The sequence below is a fragment of the Mesoplodon bidens genome (genome assembly GCF_964165515.1).
Source record: "Mesoplodon bidens genome assembly, chromosome: 4".
NCBI lineage: Eukaryota > Metazoa > Chordata > Mammalia > Artiodactyla > Ziphiidae > Mesoplodon > Mesoplodon bidens.
Window position 1 is genome coordinate 145,658,448 of NC_138160.1, and position 12,904 is coordinate 145,671,351.

General features: G+C 53.5%; 1 long non-coding RNA gene across 3 annotated transcripts; it reads right to left on the reverse strand.

Moving 5' to 3' along the window:
• Window positions 1–239: 239 nt before the first annotated feature.
• Window positions 240–10,449, reverse strand: LOC308616151. 3 transcript variants are annotated; one of them, XR_014015698.1, is made up of 4 exons: window positions 10,230–10,449; window positions 8,578–8,636; window positions 5,089–5,263; window positions 240–782 (listed from the first exon to the last, which is right to left on the reverse strand). It is a non-coding gene; the product is annotated as an uncharacterized lncRNA (long non-coding RNA). The 3 variants fall into 3 exon arrangements; XR_014015699.1 differs by lacking the exon at window positions 240–782 and adding an exon at window positions 2,013–4,975; XR_014015700.1 differs by lacking the exon at window positions 240–782 and adding an exon at window positions 2,013–4,975 and having other exon boundaries at window positions 5,089–5,266.
• Window positions 10,450–12,904: the final 2,455 nt, after the last annotated feature.

The window sequence follows — 12,904 nt, forward strand, 5'->3', positions numbered from 1 at the left end:
AACAAGAGAAGCTACCGCAATGAGAAACCCTCACACCGCAGCGAAGAGTAGCCCCCACTCGCCACAACTAGAAAAAGCCCACGCACAGCAACGAAGACCCAACACAGCCAAAAATAAAATAAATAAATTTTTTAAAAACACTATTAATAAAGCAAAAAGACAACGTACAGAATGTGAGAAAATATTTGCAAATCATATACCTGATAAGGGATTAATATCCAAAATATATAATGAACTCTTACAACTTGGCAACAACAATAAAAGTTCAAAACTGGTCAAAGAGCTTGAACAAACATTTCTCCAAAGAAGGTACACAAATGGCCAATAAGCACATGAAAAGATGTGTGATAGCATTAGTCATTAGGGAAATGCAAATCAAAACCACAGTGGGATACTACTTCACATCTACTAGGTTGGCAATTTATTTTTTTATAAATTTATTTATTTTATTTATTTTTATTTTTGGCTGCGTTGGGTCTTCGTTGCTGCGCGGGCTTTCTCTAGTTGCGGCGAGCAGGGGCTACTCTTCGTTGTGGTGCGCGGGCTTCTTGTTGCGGTGGCTTCTCTTGCTGCGGAGCATGGGCTCTAGGCGTGCAGGCTTCAGTAGTTGTGGCTCGCGGGCTCAGTAGTTGTGGCTTGCGGGCTCTAGAGTGCAGGCTCAGTAGTTGTGATGCACGGGCTTAGTTGCTCCGCGGCACGTTGGATCTTCCCGGACCAGGGCTCGAACCCGCATCCCCTGCATTGGCAGGCAGATTCTTAACCACTGCGCCACCAGGGAAGCCCTAGGATGGCAATTTAAAACAAAAACAAAACGAAACAGAAAATAACAAGTATTGGTGAGAATGTGGAGAAACTGAAACCCTCTTGTGTTACTGGTGGGAATGTAAAGTGGAAAACAGTTTGGCGGTTCTTCAAAAAATAAAACTGAGAGTTACCATAGGACCCAGCAATTCTACTCCCAGGTATATACCCAAAGGAATAGAAAGCAGGAACTCAAACAAATATCTGTACATGAGTGTTCATAGCAGCTTTATTCACAGTAGCCACAAGTTGGAAACAACCCAAGTGTCCATCAATGGATGACCCAATAAATAAAATGTGGTCCATCCATATAATGGAATATTATTCAGCCTCCAAAGAGAATGAAATTCTGACACATACTACATCATGGATGAACCTTGAAAAACATGTAAAGTGGAAGAACCCAGACATGAAAGGACAAATATCATATGGCCCCATTTACATGAGATCCCTAGAGGAGTCCAATTCACAAAGATAGAAAGTGGGATGGTGGGCGCCAGGGGCTGGGGGAGGGGCTGGGGAGTGAGTGTTTCATGGGGACAGAGTTTCAGTTTGGGAAGATGAGAAAGTTCCAGAGATGGATGGAGGTGATGGATGCTCAACACTGAGAATGTACGTAACACCACTGAATTGCACACTTAAAAATAGTTAGTGGTGGGGCTTCCCTGGCGGCACAGTGGTTGAGGGTCCGCCTGCCGATGCAGGGGACACGGGTTCGTGCCCCGGTCCGGGAAGATCCCACATGCCGCGGAGCGGCTGGGCCTGTGAGCCATGGCCGCTGAGCCTGTGCGTCCGGAGCCTGTGCTCCGCAACGGGAGAGGCCACAACAGTGAGAGGCCCGTGTACCACAAAAAAAAAAAAAAAAAAAAAAAGTTAGTGGTAAATTTTATGTTATGTTATTTTACCATAAGTTTAAACAATTTAAAAGCGCCTGCATGGCTCTCTCTTACTACTCCATTGAACCTAAACATCTCAGCACTCTGCTCCAGCCAGCCTGGGCCCCTGGTCTTCCCTCTAACCAACCCTCACACACTTTTATACATGTGATGCCCTCCACTGAGGGCACTGTCTCCACCCCTCGTTGTCTCCCCTAACCCACCAGCCCTGCCTTGCAGACTCGCAGACATGCTCCCCCGTGGAGAATCAGGGCAAGGCAGCAAGGTGGGGGCTTGTCCTGGGACCCGAGACCAGGTGGGAATAGCTAAGCTAGTCTCGGTGCAGGAAGCTGAGGCAGGAAACCATCCTTAGTATAGCTAGAGAAGCTCCTCCCCACGGCAGCTGCAGGTGCAGCTTGAGAAGCCAGAGGGAGGGGAGGCAGAGACAGAGGTAGGGGGCGGACCCTCGGAGCCCTGTCAAGGGCCCCAAGGTCAAGATGTCCCAGAGATGATGCATTCTCTCTGCGTTCTCAACTATGTCCCAGCATCCCTGTCTCATTGGCAATAACAACAACAACAGTAATAATAACAGCCCGGGGGCAGCCAGCTTTGCATCCACCTCCACTTCCCTGTGCCATTCTAGACCGTGCCCATCAGGGCCACACAGGGGCAAGGCCTGGGGTGACCGAGTCCCTGGGGTCCCCACAGCCAGAGATGCTGGGAGAGGCCAGAGCAGGTGGGCAGAAGGAGGTAGAGGGTGAAAGGCCAGGGGCTGCCATGCTGGAGGGGCCGCTGACGGAGGCTGGGCAGAGGCCTGGCAGCTGGACCGAGGGGGCCTGGCCAGCAGTGCGTGTTTACTTTAGGAAGAGCAGGGCCAATCTGCGGCCTCCCACTGTGACCCTGGACTCAGGGGTCCGCGAGGAATCAGATGTTTCTCTCCTGAGCTAATCTCTGGGCTTCATCCCAGGGGATTCTCTGGCCTTCCCAGAAGACACGCCCACCTCGAGAACCCTCAGACATCAAGAGACATTATCCGGGTTCAGGAATCCTGCCTCTCCACGCCCCCAGGAGCCCGGTCAGCCCCACAAGCCCAGCCCCCAGTCCCGCCTGGACTGACCCCATCCAGCCTCATCCTGAGCTCCTAATTTGGCTGGGTTGCCCAGAGTTTGCAACCCCACTGGGCCACCCCAGAGGGAGCCGTGGGACACCAGCCTTGTTCTCAGTGCCCAGGTCCTGGGAAGAAGAGGAGGAGGAGAAGCAGGAAATCTTTGATGCTTGGCCAGAAGTCTCTGCCTGAAATTCCACCATTCAAGTTTCCCCTTTGGTTTAAGGCAGTGTTTCCTTTATGTATTCCAGGACCCCCCTAGACCCCCAGAAATGCTTCGGAGGGGAAAAAATGTCAAGGGGGGCACATAAGTTCTGGAAAGCTCTGAGCACATGAAAGGCTCTGAGAAGACCCACACGGAACAGCCCCATTTAGCTCTACTTAATCCCCACACTTGGCTCTGGTTCCACGGAACGTGCTCTGGGCATCCAAGTCCCCAATTAAATGCCCACTGTGACAGCCCCGAGAGGTAAGGGGGGCCATCAAGCTACAGAGGGAGTAAGTCATTTCGACTGAACCTGGAGGGAAGGGATGTGGAGGACAAAAGCCCTGCATGTCACCCTTGGTTAGAGACCAGAAACATCCCCAAAGCACAGGAAGGGGGTTCAGCCCTCACTGCCACCACCTTGCTCCTTGCTCAATCTCCTGGCTCTCTGATCAAACCCCCATTCCTGCACCCAAGACTTCAGATTCCCCCAGAGCCATGTCTCCTGCTCTTGCTACCCCCATGTGGCCATGGCGCAGGCCACTGTACCCATCCACAGAGCTCTAACGGAGGCATCACCATTGTCAGCCAACTGAATGCCATGCGGCCACATTATAAAGACCGATGACAGGAGTTAGACTTTGTTTGTTTGTTGTTTATCAGATTAGCAGTGACTTATTTTTTTAATTGGGGTATAGTTTTTCTACAATGTTGTGTTAGTTTCTACTGTATAGCGAAGTGGAGTTCCCTGTGCTATACAGCAGGTTCTCATTAGTTATCTATTTTATACATATTAGTGTATACGTGTCAATCCCCATCCCCCAATTCATCCACCACCCCCCTTCTCCCCTTGGTGTCCATACGTTTGTTCTCTATATCTGTGTCTCTATTTCTGCCTTGTAAACCGGTTCATGTGTGCCATTTTTCTAGATTCCACATATATGCGTTAATATACAATATTTGTTTTTCTCTTTCCGACTTACTTCACTCTGTATGACAGTCTATAGGTCCATCCACGCGTCTACAAATGACCCAATTTCGTGACAGGAGTTAGACTTTAATGAACACCTTCATCTATTATTCCTGACACCAGGAGGACAGACCTGTGAGAATTCGAACCACGGATCAAACACGATCGATCAGGGAACAGTTAGCAGCTGTGCGATCCTGGGGCAGTGAATCAAACTCACCAGATCTCATCTGGAAAATGGGGCCAGCAAATGAGTCCATCACTGGATGATGGTGGGAATTCTGTAAGATACAGAACCCAAGACCTGGCCTGCTCTTGTGTTATTTTGTCCTTTTCTGGAGTCTCCTGCCCCTCCTCTGCCCACAGCCCCCCAGAGCTCCCATCTCCCTTGGGGTAAAAGCCCAAGTCCTCCCCAAGGCCCACAAGGCCCTGCACGACCTGCCCCATCCCCTCCCTGTCCTCACCTCCCTTCCTCTCTCCCCCTCGCTCACTCTGCTCCAGCCACATGGGCCTCTGAATGATACTAGAACAAGTCAAGCACAGCCCAACCTCAGGGCCTTTGTACCGGCTCTTCCCTCTGCCTCTTACCCCCAGATCTCCCGCACTTCCATCGGGTCGTGTTCAAACGTCACCTCCTCCAGGAGGTCACCCATGATGTCCCCACACTAAAACAGCCCCATGGACTAGGTTGGATAGGGTCCCCCCACCAAATTCACATCCACCCAGAACCCGTGAATGTGATCTTCTTTGGAAACAGGGTCTTGATGTCATCAAGTTAACATGAGGCCATACTGGGCCCTAAATCCATCATAAAGTGGGGGGAGCGGAAATTGGGTACATGTACACAGGGAAGAAAACCATGTGACAAGGGAGGCAGATGCATCTGCAAACCAAGGAACTCGCAGGGTCACAGGCAACCAGCAGAAGCTAGGGAGGGGCAAGGAAGGATTTTTCCCTGGACCCTTCAGGAAGAGCACAGCCCTGCTGACACCTTGACTTTGGACGTCCAGCCTCCCGAGCTGTGAGAGAATAAACTTCCGTTTAGTTAGGGCAGCCCTAGGAAACTAACATACCCCTATCTTCCCTCTTCATCCCCCCAATCCAGGAGTCTCTTCTCAGCACTCGTTCCCACCTGAAACGGTACACAGTCTGTCCTCAGGATTCGCAGATCCCACAACCGCAAGTTTGCTGCTTCACTGACATGTATGGGTAACCACGGAATCAATGCTGGTGGGGCTCTCGCGGCCACGCAGGGCGCCCGGGGTGCACAGTCCCAGACGAGGTCGATTCAGACAGAAGTTATAAAGCTGCTGGCCATGAATTCAGTGGAAATGAATCAACAGTGCTTATTAAGTAAGGGATCTTTCAACAGCGACACACACCACACAAGGTTATGTACCAGTCAGTGGATGAAAACGTGTGGCCTCTAACTCAGGCCTGGAAGAGGCCAGACTCCCACGGATGGCCAAGCCAGTGGGTTTCACCGTGAGACAGAGGCTGTAGGTGTCCAGCCTGGCTGGATGGTGGACACACAGGCCAAGGGATGGTCAAACACATGGTTCTGGGGGTGTCTGTCCAGCTCGAGCAGGAAGGCCAGCTCAGCCACTCAGACACTCACGCTGTCACACGCTATGTGCTAGCCTTTCTGAGCCTCCGGGTCCCTATCTGCTAATGGTTGTCACTGGGAAAGCCAGTGGGGCAGGATTTTAAGTGTTCACTGATGCTTGTCTAATGATGGGAGTTTTCCAGTTACCAAGGGTCTTGTTTCATTTAAGTAACAGCCAGTTATGTCAGCTTCCACTGTCTCTTAGAGAGAAGCTATCTCAGCATTAAAAAAAAAAGAAAAAGGCTTTTATGTGTCTAAAGTCAGGATACTGAAAGAATTAACAACCCGGGGCTGGGAGGGACACGGCTCATCCTAGTGGATCTGGTATAGACAGAAAACAACCTAGGCTCAAATCAGTGGTTCTCACCCAACTGATTCTGCCCCCCAACCCAGGGGACACTGGCCAGTGTCTGGAGATGATTTTGGTCCTCAGAATTGGAGGGTGTTACTGGTACCTGCTGCGTGGAGGCCAGAGATGCTGCCAAACTTCTATAATGCATAGGATATCTCCCTATCCCCCACCAGCAAGAACTCTCCAGCCCAAAATGTCAGTAGTGCTAAGGGTGAGAATCGCTGGACCAATCACCCATCACGCTGAAAATGATGTGGGCAATCACCAGCAGCAGCAGCAGCAGCAGCATCCTGATCCTGTTTATTATGTACTTACTGGGTGCCAGGTCCTGTTCTAAGTGGCCCCATGCCGCCCACTCATGTGGATAAGCCAGGAGCACCGAGATCCAGGCAGGGCAGGACAAGAAAGGCAACCACATTTGAAGTTTACGTCAAAGTCACAAAGTGCTAGGCTTGAAGCAAATCGCCTGCCACGGGTTCTGGGGGTGGCAGAGGGGGACAGCTGAGCCTTGTCTGTCCCAGCAGCAGAGGGGAAACTGAGGCCAGTGCTCAGATCATCACTCTGAGATCAGGGGTGATGTCTCCAACAGCTGGCCCCAAACGGGGGAGGAGGGGCAGGGGATCTGTGTGTGCTGTAATGAGGGGGAGGGGGCAGTTGGGGAGGCAGTGGGAGCAGGGAACCTCCAGGTCTCATTGGAAACGAGGGGGAAGGCAGGAGGGTTATGTCACCTTTGCTGGGCAGACCTTGGGGGTTTTGAATTGCTTTTTGTTCCCCTGCTTGGTTGAGATATATAACTGACATATAACATTGTGTAAGTTTAAGGTGTACAACTGTGATAACGTGATATAATTATATATCATCAGCTAACACCTCCATCATGACACATAATTACCATTTCTTTCTTGTGGTGAGACCATTGACAATCTTAGCAACTTTCAAGTATACAATACAGTAGTGTAATCACGATGCTGTCCATTACATCCCCAGGACTCATCTTCTAACTGGAAGTTTGCCCCCTTTGACCAACATCCCCCCCTTTCCCCTACCCCCCAGGCCCTGGCAACCACCATTCCACTTCGAATCCACGTTAAAGTGAGGCCATAGATGGGGCTTCCCTGGTGGTGCAGTGGTTGAGAGTCTGCCTGCCAATGCAGGGGACACGGGTTCGTGCCCTGGTCTGGGAAGATCCCACATGCCGCGGAGCGGCTGGGCCCGTGAGCCATGGCCGCTGAGCCTGCGTGTCCAGAGCCTGTGCTCCACAGCGGGAGAGGCCACAACAGTGAGAGGCCGGCGTACTGCAAAAAAAAAAAAAAAAAAAAAAAAGTGAGGTCATAGAGTATTTGTCTTTCTCTGAAAGGAAACTGACCACACGCCCTTCCCTCTCCCGCTCCAGGTCTCTGCCCGTGATGTGTCCTCAGCCTGAAACTCTCTTCCTTGCCTCTCCTAATCTTCCTACAGATCTCCTATTAAATGTGGTTTCCTTCGGAAAGCCTTTCCTGACCCCCAACTAGAAGAGGATAACCTTTCTGTCAGTTTCACCTGCCCTTGAGCAGGTGCAATTTGTCTCAGCATCTAAGATGATACCAACTCCCTGGCTGGGAAAAATATCTGGCAGGTGGGCTACAGATGGGGGCTCCAGGCCCTGAGAAAGGGATCACCACTCAACACAGTGATCCCAGGGCACCTCAGGGATTCCCTCCCACTCTGGGAGATCTTCCACCTCGAAGCTCACCTGCCTTCCCCCTAGGTGGTCAGATAACCTGTGACTTTTATCTTGGTTGTTCTATTCTGGTTCTGCTACTCCTTGCTGGGCAAACTTGAGCAAGTTACTGAGCCTCTCTGTGCCTCAGTTTTCTCATTTGGGAAATGGCTATGATAATGGTGCCCACTTCATAGGACTGATGTGAAGTTAAAACAGGCCTGGAAGCAAGTGCTTCAGCATCGTGGTTATTATTATTATTATTATTATGTCTCTCTTCTTTTCCCAGTTCTTACAGTCCAAGGGCAAGAATGAGATTCTGCTGCACCCTCCTGTGGCAGCCCTGGAGTACTGCACCCCTCCAGGCACAACTCATTACATCACTCTGGGTTCTAAAGGTTGCAAATTACAAAAAAAAGAAAAAAAAAAAATCTTTTAAATCAGTCCAAGCTGGTTTAAGTCAAAAGATAATGTATTGGCCATAACAGCCTTCGCACTTGCTGTGCCCTTCTCCTAGAATGCCCTCACGACCCCCCCTCGCTTCCTCCTTCTTTAACGTTCAAACCAGGATGTCAATGCCACCTCCACAGGGAGCCTTTTGACAGCTTCCTATTTATTCAATACTGACACCAACTCTGTGCCAGACCCTGTTCTAGGCACTAAGGAGACTGCTGTGGACCACACAGATGAAGACTCCATCCTCAAAGCTGACATTCCAGAATCAACAAACACAAGTATTCCACAGAATAAGTCAGGTGGTGACTCACGCTGAGAGTAAAGTTAGTCAGGAAATGGGAGAGGAGGTGTGTGTGTGGGGGGGCGTTAATCTTGAAGTGGAGGGGTGGTGGCTGGGCAGGCCTCACTGAGGGGGCTATGTTTGAGACTAGACTTGAAGAATGAGATGCAGTTGGCATTCCAGGCATAGCGAACAGCAAGTGCAAAGGCCCTGAGGCAGGTCAATTACCTCTGGGGAATGGAGATTGTCATTGTTCCTGGCTGTGTCTCCAGTACCTGCACCAGCACCTGGCACAAAACAGTGTTTAATAAAGATTGCATGAATGAAAGCCCAGCTATGGGCTTCAGGAACAGCTGGCTCAGGGCTGAAATGATGGCCTTGGGGCCATTGCCCTCCTCCACCTGGGTGGCTTCATCTTTTTTTTTTTAATTGAAGTATAGTTGATTTATGATGTTGTGTTAATTTCTGCGGTACAGCAAAGTGATTCAGATATATAGATAGATAGATAGATAGATATATACTTTTTCATATTCTTTTCCATTATGCTTTATCACAGGATATTGAATATAGTTCCCTCTGCTATACAATAGGACCTTGTTGTTTATCTATCCTATATATAATAGTTTGCCTCTGCTAATCCCAAACTCCCAATCCTTCCCTCCCCATTGGCAACAAGTCTGTTGGCTTCAGTCTTATTAGAGGTCTCTCCCTGTTGTGTAAGATGGGGACTCAGCTTCAAATGCTACTCAAGATGCAAAAGTCTGTTTCCCAGGATTCCTTGCAAAAGCCCTGACACAGCTCATTGTGGGTTGGTTATGTGCCCATCCTCCAATCAGTCCAGGAGGCCAGGAGATGGGATGTGGGTGTGGCTTAGGGCCAAGTTACATGCCCTACCCAGACCACACCTAGTGGGGAGAGGGAGCACCCAAGGGACATCTGGGGTTGTGGCACGTCAGGGAGGAGGAATGGATGCAAAGAGCCAGTTTCCCAGACGATTATAGGAGGTTTTACAGCTAGTAAGTGGCAGAAGCTGGGAGCTCCTTGTTCAAAGCAGCCCCGAAATTCTCAGTGCTGTCTGGTGGCCACCCATCACCAGACTAAGGACCTGTGGCTGGAGCAGACACTGGGCTGAAAGGAGGAGCTTTTAGCATCAGGGCAAACTGAGAATGCAAAGGCAGTCACCCCTCCAATGGAGAAAGAAGTAAACAGAAGGCAGCTCAGGGTGGGCTCCCAACAGGCCCCTGCCGGGTACAGAGGGACAGGCTGGCAGAGGCAGAGAGGGCTTACTTAGACTTGCTTCTCCCTGGTGAGGGGGGGGGGAAGTGGGTAGCAAATGAGAATGGGCTGCCCCTCTGGCCTGGTCTGGGGAGAGGATGGGGTGGAGGTGGAGCTGTAACCTGGTGGGAGCTCCAGGAGGACTCTGGTATTTGTGGAGTACCTACTGTATGCAGGAGCCCTGACATGTCATTCCAAGTTCAAGGCAAAGAAAACAAATGTTTGCTGTTGGCTGAACCCCTCCCGCCTTGGCCCTGTAAAGGCTACTACGCCCCCCACCCCCCAAGGGATGAGGAAGATGAGAAGGCCAAGGGCAAGGCCAGGCCAGCCTCTGCCTTGCTCCCTGGGGGCCAGGCCTGGAAAATGCCTGGAATCGTGCGGTCTGCGGGTCACCGCCCTGCCCCTCCCGGAACACCAGCCCCTAGACAGGCACCCAGAGGCCTGGGGGGCAGCCGGCCACGTGGGGTTCAAATCCCATCCCGGCCCTGACTGTGCAGGTCACCCCTATTCATGTCTTAGCTCCACATCTAATGAGCACTGCTCCAGGGGTAACCAAAACCCACAGGGCCACCCCCTCGCTCCCTCGCTAGGGAGCGTTCACTCACCCCCTCTCTGGCCTCAGTTTCCTCTTCTGTGAAATGGGACCAGCCAGGCCAAGCCCAGGCTCCGTGCTGGTCAAACTCCCAGAGGGGAGCGCTGGGAGGGCGGGGGTTGAGTTGAGATGTATTCAGCCTCCCCGGGCACCGTGCCTGGCACACGGGAGGCGCCCAATAAATGCTTGTTTGAGCGAGGACTCGCCTTCAATAAATAACAGCTGTTGTGGACGCTGTGGATGCCGGCGAGGGAGTGGGCCCTCCCCTCCCCCACCCTCTTCCCCCATCCCCCTCTGGCCCCATTCCTGCCCCTTACCGCCCCCCCACTTTGCCTCCTCCTCCTTGCCCCGCCTCTTTCCCTTCCAACTTCCCCCTCCCCCAACCACCCCCTTCTCCTCTTCCTCCATTTCCCTTACCCTTACCCAATTCTCCCTCCCTCTCTAGCCCCCTACCCTAGTCTTTCTCCCCTCCCCCCACCCTTCCACCTCTTTCTCTCCGCCCCCCCCCGCCGCCGCCCATTATCCCCGCCCCCACCGTATTTCACCCCCATCCTCTATCCCTCGCCCGCCCCCACGACTGGGCTCCTGTCCGGGCGGGGCCGCCCGAGCTCCCGGGTCCCTGGCTCGGGTCCAGCCCGCGGCCCTGCACCGGCGGCGGCGGCGGCGGCGGCGGCGGCGGGCGGGGTCTTGGCGGCGCGCGGTTTGGGGGTTTTTTATAACCCTGGCAGGCTGCTCAGGAAGTGCCGTCCCCGCGCCCCCTCCCCCGGCCACGCCGCCGCGCTCGCTCCCTCCCTTCCTGCGCGTGGGCCGGCGAGACGGCGGCGGGGACTGCAGGCGGAGGCCCGGGCGGGCGGCCGGCCGCGGGTAACGGCGCGGGGCGGGGCGGGGCGGGGGTGCGGGACTAAGGGGGACTTTGTGTGTCCGCGTCGTCGCCCGGGGATGGCCGTGGGCCGCCGGACGATGGACGTCGGGCCATGGGGGTTGTAGAGGTGTGCGATGTCCCTAAGCGTGTGCGACACGCAACGCGCCCCTGATTTCCTGGGAGCGCCTGTCTGGGTTTGTTTGCTCCGTGTGTGTGTGTGTGTGCGTGTGTGTGTGGACATCCACGTCTGTATAAATGCCGTGTGTCTGCGCGTGTGTGGCTGTATGAAAATGTAAGTGCCTGGCTATGTTTGAATTTGTGTGTGATGGGTGATTTGGGTGTTATGTGTCTGCGGAAGTGTGAGTGTAAGCCAGTGTGTGCACGTAGGTCAGCATCTCCTGGGTGTAAATGTCTGGATGAGTGTGTCTCTCCAAACATCTGCCGGTGTGTCTCCGTGTGTGTCTGAGTTTCATGAGTGTGTAAATGCCTGTGTGTACGTGCATCTGGTGGGTCTCAAGGTTTGGAGGACTTAGTGAATTTGTTCCTGGTCTGCTGTGAGTGTGGAAATGAGTGTGTACGTGTCTGTGCACGTAAGCCTGGGTGTGTGACTCTGGGTTGTGTGTGTGTGTATGCACATAGGTCTGGGGGATGTGTAATTGTGTGTCTCGGATGTTTGTCTTAGGGTGTGAGTGTGTACTGAGTGTTGGTGGGTCCTTTGTGGGTCTGCGGTGTCTGGTTGTTGGTCCCCAGCCTCACAGGTGTGGTCACCCTCAAGTGTGTGTGCGTGCACGTCGTTGCCAATGTGTGTTTGTGTGTCTGGGTGTGGGAGTGGCGCCGCCCATTTCCCCTGAGTTGGTCATCGGGGCCACAACCGTCTGTCTCCGAGTGTCTCCAGCCATCAGCTCAGAGCCTTTAATTAGCGGCTGGTTGCGGACCCGCCGGGTGCCGGGCCCCCTCCTCCTGCAGGCCGGGCCTTTGTCTGCTCTCCGGGCAGGGGCTGCCGCCTCTCCTGCCTGCCCAGCCAGATGTGCAGAGCCTGGGCTGGCCGGGCCTCTGCCTGGGCAGTCTCGGCCTTGGCCTCCGCAGGGAGGCTCCGCGGCCCTGTCCCCCAGCCCGGCCCTGGACATCTGGGTGTAGAGCGGCAGATCCCAGCAGGATCCCGGGGATGGGATGGAGCCTCTGTTTCCAGAGGCTGTTTCCGCCGGCATTTCCTCCCCCACCTCCAGCGGGCTGGCACCCTCCCCCACGTTGGCCATCTCCCTCCTGCCTTCTAGGAGGGAGGGGCTGGAGGGAATGGGCAGGCCTGGGTACACACACACAAACACACTCTTACGGTCACACACAGGGTCACATGGGCAGACACACAGTCACGTGGGCACACACCACACACAAAGTCACATATACACAGTTACAGCCATACACAGTCATGGATGTGTAGTCACCCGCACACATCCCAGGGGAGACCCCCAGCTGACATCCTGTGGCCCCCCACCCCCAGGCTCAGGCCCAGTAATCCTCTACCCACCCCCAAGCCTTCTCATCCCCCCCGCCAGAGCCACCAATCTGTTCGTGGTCCCCCTAATGCCCAGAGCAGGTCATACCTCCCAGCCCCACCATGGGCTGTACCACTGTTGCGGATTCTCTCACCCTGGCCTCACCCTGGCAGACACCTTGTACCTGTACGTCCCCCCCACCCAGACTCCTCCTATCCTGCACCTCACCCACCACCTGTGCTGGGTCCTTCTGCCCTCTCCACACCCCACTTGAGCTAGAAGCACCAGAGGCAGGGGAGAGGTTGTAGGGGGGAGGGGCCCAGCTTCAGAGGA